The sequence below is a fragment of the Notolepis coatsorum genome (genome assembly GCF_963971535.1).
Source record: "Notolepis coatsorum genome assembly, chromosome: 15".
Classification (NCBI taxonomy): Eukaryota; Metazoa; Chordata; class Actinopteri; order Aulopiformes; family Paralepididae; genus Notolepis; species Notolepis coatsorum.
In genome coordinates, this window is record NC_140179.1 from 105503264 (window position 1) to 105525219 (window position 21956).

The window sequence follows — 21956 nt, forward strand, 5'->3', positions numbered from 1 at the left end:
ATATAATATCCATTCCATTGAATATATCACTTCAGACTGAATTATCTTTACTAGTGGTCTGTGTACTCTGAATTGCTCCCCAGAACAACACAAACTAGGAACAACATTGATATTGTTACAAGTACAGATACAACCACAATGTCATATTGCAGGCCTGTTGGGTTTTATCTCAGTATTTTATTAATGTTGGTCAATTTTCTTGGAGCAGAATCACTTTTAAATCACATCAACAACTACATTTGGAGGATAACATTTTTTTTAGAACTTGAGTAATACAAACTGAACAAATGCAAAACACACAAGATCTGAACTCTTCATTGGTGTACTTCTCTCCTCTCCAGGTACAATTGCTGCATTGCTCCCCAACAACAAGCAGAGATATGAACGAGTCAAGGCCTCACTGCTGTGACCAGTGTGGAAAGCGCTTCATCAAGAAGTCCACTTTTCTAATACACCAGCGCATGCATACAGGAGAGAAGCCTTACTACTGTGACCAATGTGGAACACGCTTCAGTACCTCTGGAGGCTTAAAAGGACACCAGCGCATTCATACAGGAGAGAAGCCCTATAACTGTGACCAGTGTGAGAAGAGCTTCAGTCAAAATGGAGACTTAAAGACACATCAGCGCATTCATACAGGAGAGAAGCCTTATAACTGTGACCAGTGTGAGAAGAGCTTCAGTAGATATGACAGCTTAAAGAGTCACCAGCGCATTCATACAGGAGACAAGCCCCACCACTGTGACCAGTGTGAGAAGAGTTTCAGTGCATATGCCAACTTGAAGAGACACCAGCGCATTCATACAGGAGAGAAGCCTTACTACTGTGACCAATGTGGATCACGCTTCAGTACCTCTGGAGGCTTAAAGAAACACCAGCGCATTCATACAGGAGAGAAGCCCTATAACTGTGACCAGTGTGAGAAGAGCTTCAGTCATTCTGGAGGCTTAAAAGAACACCAGCGCATTCATACAGGAGAGAAGCCCTATAACTGTGACCAGTGTGAGAAGAGCTTCAGTCATTCTGGAGCCTTAAAGACACATCAGCGCATTCATACAGGAGAGAAGCCCTATAACTGTGACCAGTGTGAGAAGAGCTTCAGTACATATGCCAACTTAAAGAGTCACCAGCGCATTCATACAGGAGACAAGCCCCACCACTGTGACCAGTGTGAGAAGAGTTTCAGTAGATATGCCAACTTGAAGACACATCAGCACATTCATACAGGAGAGAAGCCTTATAACTGTGACCAGTGTGAGAAGAGTTTCAGTACATATGCCAACTTGAAGAGACACCAGCGCATTCATACAGGAGAGAAGCCTTACTACTGTGACCAATGTGGATCACGCTTCAGTACCTCTGGAGGCTTAAAGAAACACCAGCGCATTCATACAGGAGAGAAGCCCTATAACTGTGACCAGTGTGAGAAGAGCTTCAGTCATTCTGGAGGCTTAAAAGAACACCAGCGCATTCATACAGGAGAGAAGCCCTATAACTGTGACCAGTGTGAGAAGAGCTTCAGTCATTCTGGAGCCTTAAAGACACATCAGCGCATTCATACAGGAGAGAAGCCCTATAACTGTGACCAGTGTGAGAAGAGCTTCAGTGGATATGCCAACTTAAAGAGTCACCAGCGCATTCATACAGGAGACAAGCCCCACCACTGTGACCAGTGTGAGAAGAGTTTCAGTAGATATGCCAACTTGAAGACACATCAGCACATTCATACAGGAGAGAAGCCTTATAACTGTGACCAGTGTGAGAAGAGTTTCAGTACATATGCCAACTTGAAGACACATCAGCTCATTCATACAGGAGAGAAGCCTTACTACTGTGACCAATGTGGAACACGCTTCAGTACCTCTGGAGGCTTAAAAGGACACCAGCGCATTCATACAGGAGAGAAGCCCTATAACTGTGACCAGTGTGAGAAGAGCTTCAGTCATTCTGGAGACTTAAAGACACATCAGCGCATTCATACAGGAGAGAAGCCCTATAACTGTGACCAGTGTGAGAAGAGCTTCAGTCAAAATGGAGACTTAAAGACACATCAGCGCATTCATACAGGAGAGAAGCCTTATAACTGTGACCAGTGTGAGAAGAGCTTCAGTCAGTATGTCAACTTAAAGAGTCACCAGCGCATTCATACAGGAGACAAGCCCCACCACTGTGACCAGTGTGAGAAGAGTTTCAGTACATATGCCAAATTAAAGAGACACCAGCGCATGCATACAGGAGAGAAGCCTTACTACTGTGACCAGTGTGAGAAGAGCTTCAGTACCTCTGATAGCTTAAAGATACACCAGCGCATTCATACAGGAGAGAAGCCGTATAACTGTGACCAGTGTGAGAAGAGCTTCAGTACCTCTGATGGCTTAAAGAAACACCAGCGCATTCATACAGGAGAGAAGCCGTATAACTGACCAGTGTGAGAAGAGCTTCAGTCAAACTGGAAGTTTAAAGAGACACCACCATATTCATACAGGAGAGTAGCCTTACTACTGTGACCAGTGTGAGAAGAGCTTCAGTAGATATGACCACTTAAAGAGCTCATTCATACAGGAGAGATATACCATTATATTCATTCGGGTCTTCAAACCCTCAAATTGTGTAGAAATCTGCCTAAAAACTCAACATACTTGACAACACAGCAATCCAACTAATGTGATCTGCATCAGAAGAATTTCTGACACTCATCCTCAAACACCAGTTTCATGGTTTAAATGGAGCCTTGCTCTCTAGGCCCAAGGGCCCTTATCTGGCTGGTGGTAATTGTGTTTGATTTTGTTTATTTTCTATTGAAATTCTATCAAATAGAGGCGGTCGGGTGGCGTAGCGGAGATTGCGCTCGTCACCAATGCAAGAGGCTGCGGTCTCGACTCCCGGAGTCAGCATTGCCTGGGGCTTGGGCCGGTCGTCATACTAACTCGTTTGGCTGGGTTAGGGGGAGGGAAGCTGTGGGTGGTAATCTGGCGTTGTGGACAGCGACACCTACAGGTCAGGTCTGGGCGCCTGCTCAGCAAAAGGCAGGAAGTGGTGAAGGCAGCGTGACCTCCCACGCGTTACACTTCACCAATGAGAGTCCTCGCTGCCAGGTGAAAAGAGAGCCACTGGCTGTCTCCGCATGTGTCGGAGGAAGCATGCGGTGGACTTCATGGTTCCCTTGTACCGACCAGTAGGGGGAACATGCGCACAACGACCAGGTAGGGGAGGGGGGGGAATTAGCATAACGACTAAATTGGGGGGGAAAGCACAGAAAAACAGGCGGAGAAAAAGAGGATAATAAAAAATGTTATTAAAAGATTATGTGCTAAATATAGATGCAACAATGCATTTTTAGTTTTGAAAGATTGTGTCCCTCCCAACTATTCTTTGACATCTGTAAGCTTTGCAACAGGACTCACTAGGAAATACTGCCTGTGGTTTAGGAGGGGTGGCTCCTAGGTAGAGCAGGGCAGGACGTAGAAAGAGACAATATCTCCTCCTGTGTATGAAGATCATCATTTAAATATTGATTGGATGAGGGCAATCTGAACTTTTTTCTAGTTCAAATAAAGGTGAAAATGAATTTGGATCAATTGTATTCAATACAGTGTAAAATAAGCGACCAACAGTACAAATCGTGAAACTGTATGACTTTGCTGCAGTCTCATTCTCGGCGCTCGCCTCCACACTGTTTAGAACATATTGGGCGCATCTTGCAAACTCACTCAAATCTTGATGAGACTAAACTTTAAGCTATTAACTTTAATTTAACGATCAGCAACATTGTTGTGTTTGGAACATGGTTAGTTAATCAATACGTCCACTCACTCGCTGTGTGAATTCTGCCAACATTGATCTGCTTGTGTCCCGACATGGGCTCAGTTTGGCATTATGCAGTTTTATTACTTGGGTGCTGGGAGGGTAAACTCTGCGTTTGCACATACAGCCCCTCCGATTAATAATAATAATAATAATAATAATAATAATAATATTAATAATAATAATAATAATAATAATAATAATAATACATTCGATGTATAATGCACTCTATATCTGGAAACCAAGTCTCAGAGTGCTACAGAGTAAAAACAGACTAAAACAGACTTTAAAAACATTAGGCAATTAAAGAAACAAGACGTAAAGCATAAAAAGGGGATAAAACACACAAGGCAAGTATAAAAAGGTGAAAACTAAGGGAAGGCTTTGGTGAAGAGGTATGTTTTAAGTCCTCTTTTAAAGGAAGCAGTGGTCTGAGGTCGTCAGGGAGGGCGTTCCACAGGCGAGGAGCAGCCCAGCAGAAGGCCCGGTCGCCCCCAGGGTGCGGAGCTTGGTCCTGGGGGGAAGGAGGCGGTTTGTGTTGGCGGAGCGAAGGTTACAGGTGGAGGGTTCTGGGGTGAGGAGATCTTTGAGGTAGGGGGGGGGGGGGGGGAGCGTTTCCGTGGATGCATTGATGGGTCAGAAGGGATATTATTTTGTATTCAGTCCGGGTGGTGATGCGGAGCCAGTGAAGTGAGTGGAGGATGGCTGTGATGTGGTCGTGTTTAGGCACTCTCATCAGGACCCTAGCAGCGCTGTTCTGGATGTATTAGAGCCTCTGAAGACTCTTGCTAGGAACCCCGATGAGAAGTGTGTTACAGTAATCCAGTCTGGAGGAGACAAAGGCGTGGACCAGATTTATCAGCATCTGGGAGGGTGAGTGTGGGACGGGTTTTTGAAATGTTCCTGAGGTGGAAAAAGGAGGTTTTGCAAATGTGTTTGATATGGGCAGGCATTAAAGCGTTCCGTCTTGAGACGGATTTCCGTCAATTTGATTATATTTATATAATATTTTTATTTATATTAAAAAAAAAATACTTAAAAAAAATAATAATAATAAAATATTATATAAAGTTTGCCAATAGGGATGTATCAGTAGTATTGGCAGTGGTAGTAGTCGTAATAGTAATCCAGTCTATTTTTTTTATTTTCTAAAAAATAAACTAGTTCAACACAGGTAACCACTTATGCTTAATTTCTTTGATGGCTCAAATGTATGCTCTAGTCGTGACTAGTGTCTAGTCGATTTTGTGTTTTGAGCACAATGTTCATCATAGATCTAGCCTCTTAATTTTGCTCTCAAAGTGCACCAGATTGATGCATTTAACATTTAAAACTTGGATGCCCCCCTAGAGGGCTCGTGATTCACCCACCACCACAGTCTCACTAAATCCTGTGGGAAACACTGAGGATTCAAATTTTTTTACGGCTGTGGGTAGGGCGTTCCACATTGTTGTGGCATAATTGCGAAACGTGTTTAGTCCCTTGTTTGTATGATAACAAGCCTTTTAGTTCATGGTTCAAAGTAATGGGAAAAGGGTGCTAGCTCGCCATCAATCAGAAGCTAGCCACAAGACTTGCATTCACGCTCTCCAGCACATTTTTTCACCTACCATAATGACGTTAATATGAATATTTATTGATAGAGCCTTTGATGTGCCCTTTATTTTTGGTTGAGCACCAAGGTTGAGATTTGAAACTGTTCCACTGCCTTTCCTGTTGATATATTTCTCAAATATATACACATAGCAACCATTGTTTTCCACATAGCAACTGTTGTCCCTTCCATTGCCATGTTCAAAACAATTGTTGCCATGTTACAGGCAGCCATGTTGGAAGACAAATAACTACAAACATTCAGTCCAAGGCCTCTATTAAAACACATTTTCAAATCTTCTTATGACCACCTGCTATCAGAAGGCCTCGTTGAGTCATGGTGTCCTACTCAATCAACCCTACACCACCAGCAGCCAGTCTGTTATTTCATCATTTATTTCCTTTGTTGAACCAGACCAGTCTTTAGCTCCACTATTTTCATCTTGGTTAACAACCAGGAAAGAGAACGTATTGTATTGTGGTTGAAATCTAGTAATCCATGCATGGAAATTATCTTTTATTTTCAGAGAATCTTAGTTACATCAAGATTGTGCCATGAAGGCAGTGTTGTGTTTATATGTGATGTTTTTACAATGATGTCTGCATATATATATTGATAGTGCTGAGTGGAATACATTGGAGCACATAATCCTCTCAGTAACTCTGAAGTAACATGTTCATGCATTCAAGATATATCTCTTAATTTTTCACATTCTGTTCATAGTGAAGACATTAAACGGTAAATATAAATGTGTAATGTGTATTCATTTTATTCTCGTCATTGTGCAGTCGTAGGTACTAATCTGGTAGTTCCACTTAGATGGAAAGACATGCAGGACACAACTGCTATAGAAAATATTGTATTATGTGATTGAATGGAATAAACTTCTTGGTTTAAAACAATACAGCACTTTGGCAGAACATTTTTAATCTTTAGGAATCAAATGTACTGCAGTTCACAAAGAGTCACCATCAATATTGTCTGCTCTGGGAGTGGAGACCACTAGTCACCACCACTAACTTGTGCTTCAGAAACCTTGTTTAAATGTGCAGATACTAACGGAAAGCATGTACATATGAAAAAGTAGAGCCAGGTACTAATATCTAATTGTGTGCCCAGGTAAACGAGAAGCCATTCTTCCTGTTTTCAATGATCAATATTGAGATCTGGGGGGAAGCCCAATTCCAGTGATGTATACAGATATCCAGGAGAGGTCATATTCCAGGTGGAGTGAACTCCTATTGAGCGGAGCCTTGGACCTAATGAGGAACTAAATGTTAACAAAGTATATAGAACAAATATTCACTCGATAGTTTTTGAATGAGAGGTAAACAGGTGGATAGGTCTTTACTGAATGTGTCATTAGGAAGGGAAGTAGAAGCCATTCTGGAAGGATTTCAGGTCTGAGACCTCAGTAACGATAATCAATAGTTTAACATCAAATTCCGGTTAATCATGATTATTATGCCTCAAAGTAAATGTTGCTGTATTTATAAAGGACCTTTCAATACAGTTAAATAACAAGAGCTTCCCAAATCAAATGTAAATCAAAATAAAAACAGGATTTTACACATTAAGAAAATGCCTGCAGGTTGTTTTTTTAAATTAAATCAAGATTAAAATACAAAGTGCTTAACGAAGAAGTCATATAAAATAAATGCAACACAATAATTGAAATGGGAATAAAACAACAATAAATAACACTAGTGGTAATGAAGTAATGAATTAGATAAGAGCTAATCAAATAAAATACCCTGGTGAGACAGACTCTGTGACCGCTATGAGGGCCGTCTCTGTGGAGTGACCAGTCCTGAAGCCTGACTGATTAGGGTCTAGGAGGTCATTCTGTAAGAGATAATCAGTAGTGAGTTGGTTGGATACAGCAGCACGTTCAAGTGATTTAGAAAGGAAGGAGGGAAGAGAGACGGGACGATAGTTATCTATGACGGTGGGGTTCATGGTTGTTTCTTTTATGAGCGGTGTGACTCTGGCTTGTTTTAGGGAGGTGGGAACCAGACCGTACCAAATAGTGTCAGACCGAATCACCCACGTCATTAGTTTAACCATTTATTATAATGCAGAATAAATGCCAATGGTAATAGTTATTCTTGGTGAGGTGGTTCTACTCTTAGGGGTGCTCCCTGCTGCAAGAGATTAAAGCATAAGGGTTCATGTTGCTCCATGTGAGTAGACCTTTAGGCCGTGGTGGGACATCTTAAATCCAAATGAAAACCTTATAGCGAGCTGAAAGGTCCCACTCTATCCTTCCTTATCATAACTATATGGCTGAACACAGCTCTGTTGTTGACACCTTGACTCTCTAGATGTGTTCTGCACATTTACCACTAGAGGGCAGAATGTCCCCATGTATAACCTGAACGTCACTCCTTACAGTGATCCAGGTATATATAGACACTATTATAATAGAGCAATAGGCTACTCTAGGGACATGTTGGCACAGGGTGAAGTTCCACTTGAACCTCTCAGGTGGGTTTTATTCATCACGGAAATGGTCAAATGGACTGCATTTTTATAGCGCTTTTATCCAAAGCGCTGTACAATTTATGCCACACATTCACAGACCGACGGCGGAGGCAGCCATGCCAAGGTGCCAACCTGCTCATCGGGAGCAGTTAGGGGTTAAGTGTCTTGCTCAAGGAAACATCAACACGCTGCCAGGAGGAGTGGGAATCGAACCGGGAACCTTCCAATTACCAGACGACCGCTCTACCTCCACAGATATAATATGGATGTGCGTCTACCTCTACATGCAGAGCCAGTCCTGACAAAAACAGACGTACAGACTATTGATTGATTGAAAGTCGTGATGGTCAGTCTTTGAAATAATAATCACCTTCAGCAATACAGAATGTTTCAAGATTCAAGAGGTTTATTTGTCACATACATAGCTACCGGGGCATACAGTGAAATGCGGGTGGCCAAGCCCACTTTGATTGTCATTAAATGTCCATTTTATTATTTAGTATTAATGCACAATCAGCTATTATTTGATTACAAAACACACTAGCTCTCTCTATTACACACACACATACACATAGCCTTCACTCCCAGATATATATCTACCGGTCATCTATGGTTTGATGACTAACTGGTGGCCTCCTGATGACGTCTGACAGAGGTGCTTTTTGATTCATGATTTTATAACAGACCTGTTAAAACAGCGTCCTTGAAGGAGGTAGAGATAGAACTGATTTTATACCCCCCCCCCCCCCCCCACACACACACACACATGATGGCCTTTTTATATGAGTAGCATAGATGTTTGGCAAGTGGATTTGGTTTCTTCATTGAGTGCTTATCCTTATCATTATGGCACAAGTATCTTGTGTTTTTATACAATCACCTGTTGTTTACTAAGATGATGTGATGTTTTGTCTGAAGCATCAGCAGAGAATAGTCATGTGATTGTCATCACTGAAGCACATTAGAACGGTCAGGATTTTACCTTCATTTAACCATTATTAAAAAATGTACAGGAAAATAATGTAACAGTGCATTATCATGACATGGGTTTCCTTCTGGCGTACCTCGCCATCTGCTGGCTGCAACACAGCATTACAACACAAATCATGTCCTGCAATTTATCACAAATTGTTTTCTTTTTAGCGTAATATAAAAAGGAAAACTAAAAGAAACATTGACAACATTCCAAAGCAAAACCAATGGATTATCTTGTGTGGGTATTTGAATAGTCTGAATAAATGTTTTTTCTTAACTATGGGTGTTGTGTTTGTGGCATATTTGATATAAAATACCTCTGCTCTAATGTTTCCTGATGTTTTCAGTGATAAAATAGAGCTATAATGAAACAAAGATCCACGGTTATTTCTTAAATAAAAACATAGAACAACATATCAAGAAAATAATTTATCCACGTGCCTAATACAAATGCAAAAGCTTTCTAAAAAAGAATACAAATAATAATAACAGACAGAAGATTTGCTTTGATCCCAGACAGACCAGAGATCAAACAGCATGTGGAATAAAATCCTTCTTAATGTTTGTTTTACTTTACTTGGGAGTACCAGATTGGTGGAGTTTACTGCATGTCACGTAGGTTGTCAATCACAGAAATGTACACTATGTTGACTTTGAAATATCCTAAACTTTCTGGCACTCTATTGTCCTATGTGGTGTAATCCTCACCTACCTGGATACTTAAACAAACATACAGAACTATTTGCAAATGCCATCTGACCCAGGTCTGATCCAAACACGTAAGATAATAAACAATGATCAAATGTATTGTTTCAGTCATCGTAGGTCATCAAAAGCAATTAAGTGGTATAGCATCTCAGATCACATCATCACTGTTACGTCAACACTTTAACCCTTTCACTACCACACTACCAAAGGGTTAACCCTTTCACTGTGACAAGACAGACTGTTAACCATTTCACTGCCACACAACAAAAGGTTAACCCTTTCACAACCACACTACATAAGGTTAACCTTCGGTAGTGAAAGGGTTAAAAGATCAAAGATCCATTAAAACAATGACATCAATTTTAATAATCTTAAGTGAAAAAAGAGCATACATAAGACTCCCCCCCCCCCCATGGTACTTCTTGCTTGTGTGTGTGCTGCGTGCATGATATTAATGTTTGACTCTACCGTCTCTAGGAAAATCCATCATGTGTTGATTTTATGTGGGGCACTATGTGTATCCAAGATGGCAACTTTGTATGTTGTTTTTATTTGTTATATGTTACGGTTTATCTGATGAGGAGCGGTCTCGGCCTAGAGTGTACAAACTTCTTCTACTGTTGTCAAGTCAATTGTTCCTTTATTAATCCCCTTTTTTCAGGTGTCGATTCAGGTGTCATAGCAGCAGGGGGGAGGGGAGGTACAGGGAGAAGAGGTAATAGCAATAGTTACTGTGTGTGTGTGTGTGTGTGTGTGTGTGTGTGCCAGTGGAGGTTTCTCTATGACAACACGTGAAACACAAATTCACTCATAATTCATATTAATTTACATACCTATATATATATATATATATATATATATATATATATATATATATATATATATATATATATATATATATATATATATATATATATATATATATATATATATATATATATATATATAAACCCACCTCTTACCTTAAACACAACCTTAACCTCATGTATAAACCCACCTCTTACCTTAAACACAACCTTAACCTCATGTATAAACCCACCTCTTACCTTAAACACAACCTTAACCTCATGTATAAACCCACCTCTAACCTTAAACACAACCTTAACTTCATGTATAAACCCACCTCTTACCTTAAACACAACCTTAACCTCATGTATAACCCCACCTCTTACCTTAAACACAACCTTAACCTCATGTATAAACCCACCTCTTACCTTAAACACAACCTTAACCTCATGTATAAACCCACCTCTTACCTTAAACACAACCTTAACCTCATGTATAACCCCACCTCTTACCTTAAACACAACCTTAACCTCATGTATAACCCCACCTCTTACCTTAAACACAACCTTAACCTCATGTATAACCCCACCTCTTACCTTAAACACAACCTTAACCTCATGTATAACCCCACCTCTTACCTTAAACACAACCTTAACCTCATGTATAACCCCACCTCTTACCTTAACTCTAACCTTACCCTCTCACCCCCTCTACGAGGAGCTAGCCAGAATGAAGAGCACGTTCAGCCTAAGACTCATCCCCCCCCCCCGACACATCACAAACCGCCTTGGCCGGTCCTTTATACCGGCAGCCATCAGGCTCTACAACAAAGGGCTCGGGCAGGCGGATCGCCTGTAGCTGTTCCGCAACTGTAGCTATTTCCGGGGTAGGCCTGATTGGCCCCGACAGGCACGTGACCGCCGCGGCCACACCCCGCGGCAGCTCCGCGACGCGGCAACGAGGCTGCTGTGGTTCACAGGCGCTTTCCGCCTTCAACGCCATCAGTCATAATAATATCATCAGTCATCTCTAATAATATTAATCACTGTTCAATGTACTAATATACAATACGGCTCACTTTTCCCACTTCAATGACAGAGCCGCTGTTTAATAATATTGTCGCGGCGGAGCTCCGTCGCGGCAGCATTATGTAGCAGTAATCCCCCCATCTTTACCATCGACAAACTAGCTCAATTGGTAACTCTGCTTGGCTGTGGATCCTAAGTTCGATTCCCTTATGTTTTTTTTTTTTTTTTTTTTTTTTTACGTGCATTGCACTATAGCGTGTATGGTACAGTAACGGTCTCTGGAGCGCAACAGTAAGAAGCATTTGCACTGCAACGCATACACCTTACTGTAAATTGTACCATACAATATACAATACGCTATGCACTTAAAAAAACAAAAAACAAAAAACATTTTCCATATTTTCTCCCATCCCAATTTTCGTATCATCCAATTCAACCCTCCCCTGTCACGGACGCTGTTTCTTGCCTCCCACAAGCCGGCTGCAATGTGGACTAAGTCATACATAGCACAAGTCCCCTCCGGTACTTGAGGTAACAGCAGTCGCATCTTTTCACCTGCGCAGCTCGATCTCTCAGTGGCGAGGAGTAACGCGTGGGAGGCTCACGCTGCCCCCGACACTTCCTGATTCTACTGCGCAGGCGCACCAACCGACCTGTTGGAGTCGCTGTCCACAACGCCAGATCCCCACCCATCAGTTTTCCCACCCCCTAATACGGCCAATGTGTATTAGTACAGACGACCAGCTAAACTGAAAGCAAATGTGGAGCGCTGGGCTCGAACTGACGAGCCCAGCGTCTCCAGCATTTTGTGGCGAGCGCCTTGCCCACTACGCCACGTAGCCGCCCCTTATCTTATCTATCTTATAAATCCACCTCTTACCTTAACTCTAACCTTAACCTCATTGGACCTCACCTGAGATACCAAGTTTTTAGTTAATCCCCACAGAAGTTAGGTGTTTTCTTTCGAAAATGGTTACCAACGGTTACAGCAGGCAGCCATGTTGGGAGAAAGAGAACGACACAAACATTCCGTGCTCAAGGCCTTTTCTCTGAATCTACGTGGACCTTTGAGTTTGTGGATTGTTATGTTTTGTCACAGTGGTTTGTCAGTGTTTGATCAGTGTTTGATGTCCTGGCAAGTAGTAATCATTTATCAGAGTGTCAACATCATGTGCTATAGATTTCCTGCCCTCGTCAAAAACCAACAGGCCTATTACTCCACTTCTATGATCTGTGATGGTTTAATTCTTCTTCTTTTTCCTTTTTTACGAGGAGGAAAGACAACCAATAGACTGAGATGATCCAAGCTGTAGTTGAGTAATCACCAGTGAAAATGTCATCATGTGTCCACATATTCTTACAGATGTGTTTATAAACCTAACCCTTACCTTCAGCCTTAACTTAACCTCTCAGATTTACTGACCTGACAGGGAATGTGCAAAATCACACTTTTCCCATATTTATATAACATATGTATTTGTATTGATATATATATATATATATATATATATATGTGTATCAGTGGAGGCTGCTGACCAAATTTTTAGGTGAAGCACAAATTATTATATTATATTATATATTAAATTATATTTTTTAAACATCCCCAACGCTGCAACACCCCCATTCCTCCCAGGTGTCAGGCTCCTCATTCGCTTCCATTCATTTTGGGGACCATGTTTAAATATCATACTTCTGAAGTATAAACAAACTATACTGCTGTGACGATTTCAATAAAACAGACCATTCTGAGTCAATGGTATGCAAAACTGTACATTGGAATATCTTAACATGTATTTACCACCTTCCTCTGCACGAGGCCACAGATGGGTTCTATGTAACACAAGGACAATGAATGAATGAATGAATGAATGAATGAATGAATGAATGAATGAATGAATGAATGAATGAATGAATGAATGAATGAATGAATGAATGAAAACTTTATTTAACAGATTGCAGAATGGGTACAATACAGTACGGCTCAATACACACAATTGTTAAGGGGATGCAGACCAGAGAAAGACTTTCGTCTTGTTTACATCAGGGTCCCCCATTTTCAATTCATCATAACATGACATACAAATAGACAGTACTGCTACATCTATATATGACATACAGAGATATAGACAGTACTGCTACATCCAGACATTTATGACATACCAGATCTACAAATATACATTACTGTTTAAGAGTACAACGCCTGTCATATAGACCTATAGTGTTGGAAACTCTGATTAAGGAGAGGAGAGGAGAGGGAGAGGGAGAGGGAGAGGAGAGGAGAGGAGAGGAGAGGAGAGGAGAGGGAGAGGAGAGGAGAGGAGAGGAGAGGAGAGGAGAGGAGAGGAGAGGAGAGGAGAGGAGAGGAGAGGAGAGGAGAGGAGAGGAGAGGAGGAGAGGAGAGGAGGAGAGGAGAGGAGAGGAGAGGGAGAGGAGAGGGAGATTAGTAGAGTGCTGTAGGACCAGGCTGTATAGTGTACTGTAGGACCAGGCTGTATAGTGTACTGCAGGACCAGGCTGTATAGTGTACTGTAGGACCAGGCTGTATAGTGTGCTGTAGGACCAGGCTGTATAGTGTACTGTAGGACCAGGCTGTATAGTGTACTGTAGGACCAGGCTGTATAGTGTACTGTAGGACCAGGCTGTATAGTGTACTGTAGGACCAGGCTGTATAGTGTACTGTAGGACCAGGCTGTATAGTGTACTCAGGGCCGCCTGGGAGAAATGCGAGGCCCTGTGCGAGATTTAACGCAAGGCCCCCCCCCCCCCCCCCCCCCCCCCCCCCCAAAGGTAAAAAAATAAATAAAAAATAATAATAATATATATATATATATATTTTTTTTTTTTTTTTTTTTACGGTCAACATATTCTTAAATAATAGTGCTGCCCGAGGCGGGGCATGATACAGTCAACATATAGCAAAAGAGAGAGCGAGAGAGAGCTCCCGTTCTACAGTCAATATACAGTGTACAGAGAGAGAGAGAGAGAGAGAGAGACACATTGGAAAGAAATTGAAATGCTATTTGGCCCTAAACAGAGAGTACACAGTGGCAGAATACCTGAGCACTGTGACTGAAGATCCTTGAGCACAGCCTAGCCATCGAGAAAGGCCGCCATAGGCAGACTGTGTGTGTTAGAAAGAGAGAGAGAGAGAGAGAGAACATGTGTGTTTGTCATGTGTGTGTGTTAGAGAGAGACTATAGCATGTATGAGAGATTCAAAAGGACAAAGATCAACACTTAAATCCAACAAGAAGAGCGTCTATACCAGAGAAACCAAAGCAGCAAGGAGCCAATGGCCGACATCAGCTAAATAGGCTAGCCAGGTACTGTGACACCAGGCCACACACAGCTTTGGCCAACGGCCCAACGCTACCCAAGCTACACAAACGACCATTCACACACAGCACATGTCGTATCTCCAAATGTTGTGAAGTAGCATATGTTTTGCCTGGAAAAAAACATCGTTATTAACAAAACATTCGGGAGGGGAAGGAAGGAAGAGTGGGGTAATGTCATGACATTTTACCTGCACGAGGAACGCAGGGCGAAAGGCCTGCAACACAGGTCTCCACGTTGACGAAAGGCCTCTCGCTGTCGGGACAAAGCTATGGCCAGAGCCTTGTCATGGTGCAGGCCCGACTACATCTTCTGTCAAAGATGATGTCGTAGTCAGAGTGCCAGGGCCTGCTATTCTCAAGGCTAACTGATAGCATCAAACGAACGTTCCCAGCTGACGCTAAACAGCTAACTGGCTAACAGTTAGCTCAATCAGGCACCTGGCTGCATGTAGTAGCCGCATAGCTTGCTTCTGCGTTAGCTAACAGCTAACAAGCTATGCGGCTACTGTCTACATACAGCCAGGTGCTCTCACCAGGCACACACAGTTAGCTACTAGTAGTACTATATATTAGCTAGTCGACCAGTTTGGCTCCAGAGAGAGAGAAAGATAGATAGGTCAGGACAGGTCCACGGCGGGTATATAATCATAGGTTGACTCACATAACGCAGTATCAATGAATGCGGCGCGGCCGGCGCCAATGGTAAAGTTGGAAGGAGACTTGGCCCACGGTGTAATTCTTCTTCTTCTTCTTCTTCGAGTACTTTCCGGCAGACTGGACACCTTTCGGCGTATTGCTGCCTAACAGATTTATCTGCTCACAAGTTCTCTTCTCCTTCTTTTGAAAAGACATCCACTCGCCTCGCTCCTCTGAATAGCGCTGAATTATCTACCTCGTGTGTCTTCTTCTTCTATTTGGTATTACGGCGGTCGGCGGACGGGCCGGAAACACTATCCTAAAATCTGTAGAGCAGCAAATCCGCAGAAACCGGAAAACTGCAGTCTGCAGAGCCAGGAAGTCAGACACATTCTACAAACGTGTCTAATGTGAAATATATAAGCATATAAGCAAAACTAGATTTTAGGTCTGTGATGAAAAAGGGCCTCGCGGGAAGGGGGGCCTCGCAAAAAAAAAAAAAAAAATAAAAAAAAATAATAAAAAAAAAAAAAAAAAAAAAAAAAAAAAAAAAAAATTTTGCGAGGCCCCCCTTCCCGCGAGGCCCTGTGCGACCGCACTGCTCGCACACCCCCTGAGGCGGCCCTGAGTGTACTGTAGGACCAGGCTGTATAGTGTACTGCAGGACCAGGCTGTATAGTGTACTGTAGGACCAGGCTGTATAGTGTACTGTAGGACCAGGCTGTATAGTGTACTGTAGGACCAGGCTGTATAGTGTACTGTAGGACCAGGCTGTATAGTGTACTGTAGGACCAGGCTGTATAGTGTACTGTAGGACCAGGCTGTATAGTGTACTGTAGGACCAGGCTGTATAGTGTACTGTAGGACCAGGCTGTATAGTGTACTGTAGGACCAGGCTGTATAGTGTACTGTAGGACCAGGCTGTATAGTGTACTGTAGGACCAGGCTGTATAATCATAATCAACACAGACCCGCCCCACACAGCTACTAAATATAAAAAAAAAGAATTTCACTCACCATTGACGACGTTACTTCTTAGGAGGAAATAGAGTCCCTGTCACTCCTTGTAAATGAAATCCATCCTTCGCTCTTTTCTGATGAAACGTTCAATGACCTCCTCTGCCGTTGCAAATCCAGCAATGCAACAAACAGCAGTCTTTTTGTGATCTAATCTATCCTTTATTTGCGTGAGGATGCTGTCGAAATCCACTAAACATTGTTCTGTTGATGCGTGACACACGTTCCATTTTCGGGACTCCGACTCCCGACAGGTGGTCACTCAGACAGTCACCCAAGCGATTCCCCAAATAAAGTTTTCATTCATTCATTCATTTGCTGTCTTGTTATAACACAAACAGCTCACCATGAACCATGACCAGCTTAATTACGTTAGTTAGCATCCAAGCTAGCGTGATAACGTTAGTAGTTATTAGCATCCAAGCTAGAAACTGCTAGGCTGCCTGCTTATACCTGCAATAATGTTGTCATCCTCCTGGACAGATAGACCTGTTAAATCATAATATCCACAGGTTTGTTGTGCTGGTCCTCAGTAAATGTCCCGCCGCAAAAAATAAGTTGCTATTAAAGTGCTAAATGTTAGATACACTAATATAGAGGTTTCGAACGTGGCTGCCCTCTGTGCTCTGTTAATAAAATGTTCAATCAATCAATCAATCAATCCCTCGAGGGGAGAAACAGCCGTGTAGCTACAGAGCTGCAGACGTAGGAGCCATACTCTGATTGGATTTGCAAGGCTGCCAATCATTCCACCTCCGTGTATTGGATGTCAAGGGCTGTCAATCATTAAATCCTCCATTCAATGGCAAGAGTTTAAATGCACAGACCGTGCTTAGATGACATTAATAGCCTATTTTGATTGGCTATTATTTATTATTTATTTAACAATGGGTCAACCTGTGCAGTTATTCTGCACAAATAATTACTGCAGGCATTACTGCAGTGCAGGCCTGCTCAGAGCTGTAAATTTTTTTGGCCATTTTTGAAGAAGAAAATATTCACTGGCTTTTTATTTTTACAGGGGTAAACATTTATAATAAAAAAAGAAAATAATAATAATAATAATAATAATAATAATAAAAAAAAAATATATATATATATATAGGTATATGTAAATTAATAATAATTATGAATTATGAGTGAATTTGTGTTTCACGTGTTGTCATAGAGAAACCTCCACTGGCACACACACACACACACACACACACACACGCACACACACACACGCACACACACACACACACACACACACACACACACACACACACACACACACACACACACACACACACACACACACACACACACACACACACACACACACACACACACACACACACACACAGTAACTATTGCTATTACCTCTTCTCCCTGTACCTCCCCTCCCCCCTGCTGCTATGACACCTGAATCAACACCTGAAAAAAGGGGATTAATAAAGGAACAGACTTGACAACAGTAGAAGAAGTTTGTACACTCTAGGCCAAGACTGCTCCTCATCAGATAAACCGTAACATATAACAAATAAAAACAACATACAAAGTTGCCATCTTGGATACACATAGTGCCCCACATAAAATCAACACATGATGGATTTTCCTAGAGACGGTAGAGTCAAACATTAATATCATGCACGCAGCACACACACAAGCAAGAAGTACCATGGGGGGGGGGGGGGGGGAGTCTTATGTATGCTCTTTTTTCACTTAAGATTATTAAAATTGATGTCATTGTTTTAATGGATCTTTGATCTTTTAACCCTTTCACTACCGAAGGTTAACCTTATGTAGTGTGGTTGTGAAAGGGTTAACCTTTTGTTGTGTGGCAGTGAAATGGTTAACATTCTGTATTGTTGCGGTGAAAGGGTTAACTCTTTGGTAGTGTGGTAGTGAAAGGGTTAAAGTGTTGACGTTTGATTGATTGAATGAAAAGTTTATTAACAGATTGCAGAATGGGTACAGTACAGTACAGCTCAATACATACAATTGTTAAGGGGATGCAGACCAGAGAAAGACTTTCGTCTTGTTTACACCAGGGTCCCCCATTTTCAATTCATCATAACATATATGACATACATGACATACAGATAGACAGTACTGCTACATCTATACATTTATGACATATCAGATTTGCAAATACAGTACTGTTTGTGATACAAAAGTGTCCAGAAAAGGAGTGTATATACATTTGGCATAGAAACTGTACATTGGAGGAGGTTGGTTGGGTGGGGTGGGGTTGGGTGGGTTGGGTGAGGGCTGTACATTGGAGGTGGGGGGGGGGGGGGGGGGGTTGGGAAGGGGACACACACACATTTTACACTGTACATTGGAATATTGACAAAGCCTTACTTGGTCATTTACTGTACAACTAGGTTAGGACATTTGTAGGGGCCAGTTTCGAATTGCAGTCTCACGTAGGTGTTTTTTGAGAGTGTTTTTGAAGGTGGGTAGTGATTCACGTAACAGTGATGATGTGATCTGAAATGCTATACCACTTAATTACTTTTGATGACCTACGATGACTGAAACAATACATTTGATCATTGTTTATTATCTTACGTGTTTGGATCAGACCTGGGTCAGATGGCATTTGCAAATAGTTCTGTATGTTTGTTTAAGTCTCCAGGTAGGTGAGGATTACACCACATAGGACAATAGAGTGCCAGAAAGTTTAGGATATTTCAAAGTCAACATAGTGTTTCTGTGATTGACAACCTACGTGACATGCAGTAAACTCCACCAATCTGGTACTCCCAAGTAAAGTAAAACAAACATTAAGAAGGATTTTATTCCACATGCTGTTTGATCTCTGGTCTGTCTGGGATCAAAGCAAATCTTCTGTCTGTTATTATTATTTGTATTCTTTTTTAGAAAGCTTTTGCATTTGTATTAGGCACGTGGATTAATTTATCACTGAAAACATCAGGAAACATTAGAGCAGAGGTATTTTATATCAAATATGCCACAAACACAACACCCATAGTTAAGAAAAAACATTTATTCAGACTATTCAAATACCCACACAAGATAATCCATTGGTTTTGCTTTGGAATGTTGTCAATGTTTCTTTTAGTTTTCCTTTTTATATTAAGCTAAAAAGAAAACAATTTGTGATAAATTGCAGGACATGATTTGTGTTGTAATGCTGTGTTGCAGCCAGCAGATGGCGAGATACGCCAGAAGGAAACCCCATGTCATGATAATGCATTATTTTCCTGTACATTTTTTAATAATGGTTAAATGAAGGTAAAATCCTGACCGTTCTAATGTGCTTCAGTGATGACAATCACATGACTATTCTCTGCTGATGCTTCAGACAAAACATCACATCATCTTAGTAAACAACAGGTGATTGTATAAAAACACAAGATACTTGTGCCATAATGATAAGGATAAGCACTCAATGAAGAAACCAAATCCACTTGCCAAACATCTATGCTACTCATATAAAAAGGCCATCATGTGTGTGTGTGTGTGTGTGGGGGGGGGGGGGGTATAAAATCAGTTCTATCTCTACCTCCTTCAAGGACGCTATGTTTTAACAGGTCTGTTATAAAATCATGAATCAAAAAACACCTCTGTCAGACGTCATTAGGAGGCCACCAGTTAGTCATCAAACCATAGATGACCGGTAGATATATATCTGGGAGTGAAGGCTATGTGTATGTGTGTGTGTAATAGAGAGAGCTAGTGTGTTTTGTAATCAAATAATAGCTGATTGTGCATTAATACTAAATAATAAAATGGACATTAATGACAATAAAAGTGGGCATGGCCACCCGCATTTCACTGTATGCCCTGGTAGCTATGTATGTGACAAATAAACCTCTTGAATCTTGAAACATTCTGTATTGCTGAAGGTGATTATTATTTCAAGGACTGACCATCACGACTTTCAATCAATCAATAGTCTGTACGTCTGTTTTTGTCAGGACTGGCTCTGCATGTAGAGGTAGACGCACATCCATATATTATATCTGTGGAGGTAGAGCGGTCGTCTGGTAATTGGAAGGTTCCCGGTTAGATTCCCACTCCTCCCGGCAGCGTGTTGATGTTTCCTTGAGCAAGACACTTAACCCCTAACTGCTCCCGATGAGCAGGTTGGCACCTTGGCATGGCTGCCTCCGCTGTCGGTCTGTGAATGTGTGGCATAAATTGTACAGCGCTTTGGATAAAAGCGCTATAAAAATGCAGTCCATTTGACCATTTCCGTGATGAATAAAACCCACCTGAGAGGTTCAAGTGGAACTTCACCCTGTGCCAACATGTCCCTAGAGTAGCCTATTGCTCTATTATAATAGTGTCTATATATACCTGGATCACTGTAAGGAGTGACGTTCAGGTTATACATGGGGACATTCTGCCCTCTAGTGGTAAATGTGCAGAACACATCTAGAGAGTCAAGGTGTCAACAACAGAGCTGTGTTCAGCCATATAGTTATGATGAGGAAGGATAGAGTGGGACCTTTCAGCTCGCTATAGGTTTTCATTTGGATTTAAGATGTCCCACCACGGCCTAAAGGTCTACTCACATGGAGCAACATGAAACCTTATGCTTTAATCTCTCTTGCAGCAGGGAGCACCCCTAAGAGTAGAACCACCTCACCAAGAATAACTATTACCATTGGCATTTATTCTGCATTATAATAAATGGTTAAACTAATGACGTGGGTGATTCGGTCTGACACTATTTGGTATGGTCTGGTTCCCACCTCCCTAAAACAAGCCAGAGTCACACCGCTCATAAAAAAAAAACATGAACCCCACCGTCATAGATAACTATCGTCCCGTCTCTCTTCCCTCCTTCCTTTCTAAATCACTTGAACGTGCTGCTGTATCCAACCAACTCACTACTGATTATCTCTTACAGAATGACCTCCTAGACCCTAATCAGTCAGGCTTCAGGACTGGTCACTCCACAGAGACGGCCCTCATAGCGGTCACAGAGTCTGTCTCACCAGGGTATTTTATTTGATTAGCTCTTATCTAATTCATTACTTCATTACCACTAGTGTTATTTATTGTTGTTTTATTCCCATTTCAATTATTGTGTTGCATTTATTTTATATGACTTCTTCGTTAAGCACTTTGTATTTTAATCTTGATTTAATTTAAAAAAAAAAACTGCAGGCATTTTCTTAATGTGTAAAATCCAGTTTTTATTTTGATTTACATTTGATTTGGGAAGCTCTTGTTATTTAACTGTATTGAAAGGTCCTTTATAAATACAGCAACATTTACTTTAGAGGGCATAATAATCATGATTAACCGGAATTTGATGTTAAACTATTGATTATCGTTACAGAGGTCTCAGACCTGAAATCCTTCCAGAATGGCTTCTACTTCCCTTCCTAATGACACATTCAGTAAAGACCTATCCACCTGTTTACCTCTCATTCAAAAACTATCGAGTGAATATTTGTTCTATATACTTTGTTAACATTTAGTTCCTCATTAGGTCCAAGGCTCCGCTCAATAGGAGTTCACTCCACCTGGAATATGACCTCTCCTGGATATCTGTATACATCACTGGAATTGGGCTTCCCACCAGATCTCAATATTGATCATTGAAAACAGGAAGAATGGCTTC

At 41.5% G+C, this 21956-nt stretch overlaps 1 long non-coding RNA gene across 2 annotated transcripts in view; it reads left to right on the forward strand.

The window, feature by feature from the left end:
- LOC311241788 overlaps positions 1-21956 on the forward strand; it is a 587847-nt gene that overhangs the window by 32255 nt on the left and 533636 nt on the right. The window contains exon 3 of one of the 2 annotated variants that reach the window (XR_014620577.1): positions 342-559. The exons of the other annotated variant lie outside the window; for it this stretch is intronic. This is a non-coding gene — a long non-coding RNA (uncharacterized lncRNA). Of the gene's footprint in view, positions 1-341; positions 560-21956 lie in introns of those variants that run through there. 2 annotated transcript variants of the gene reach the window in all.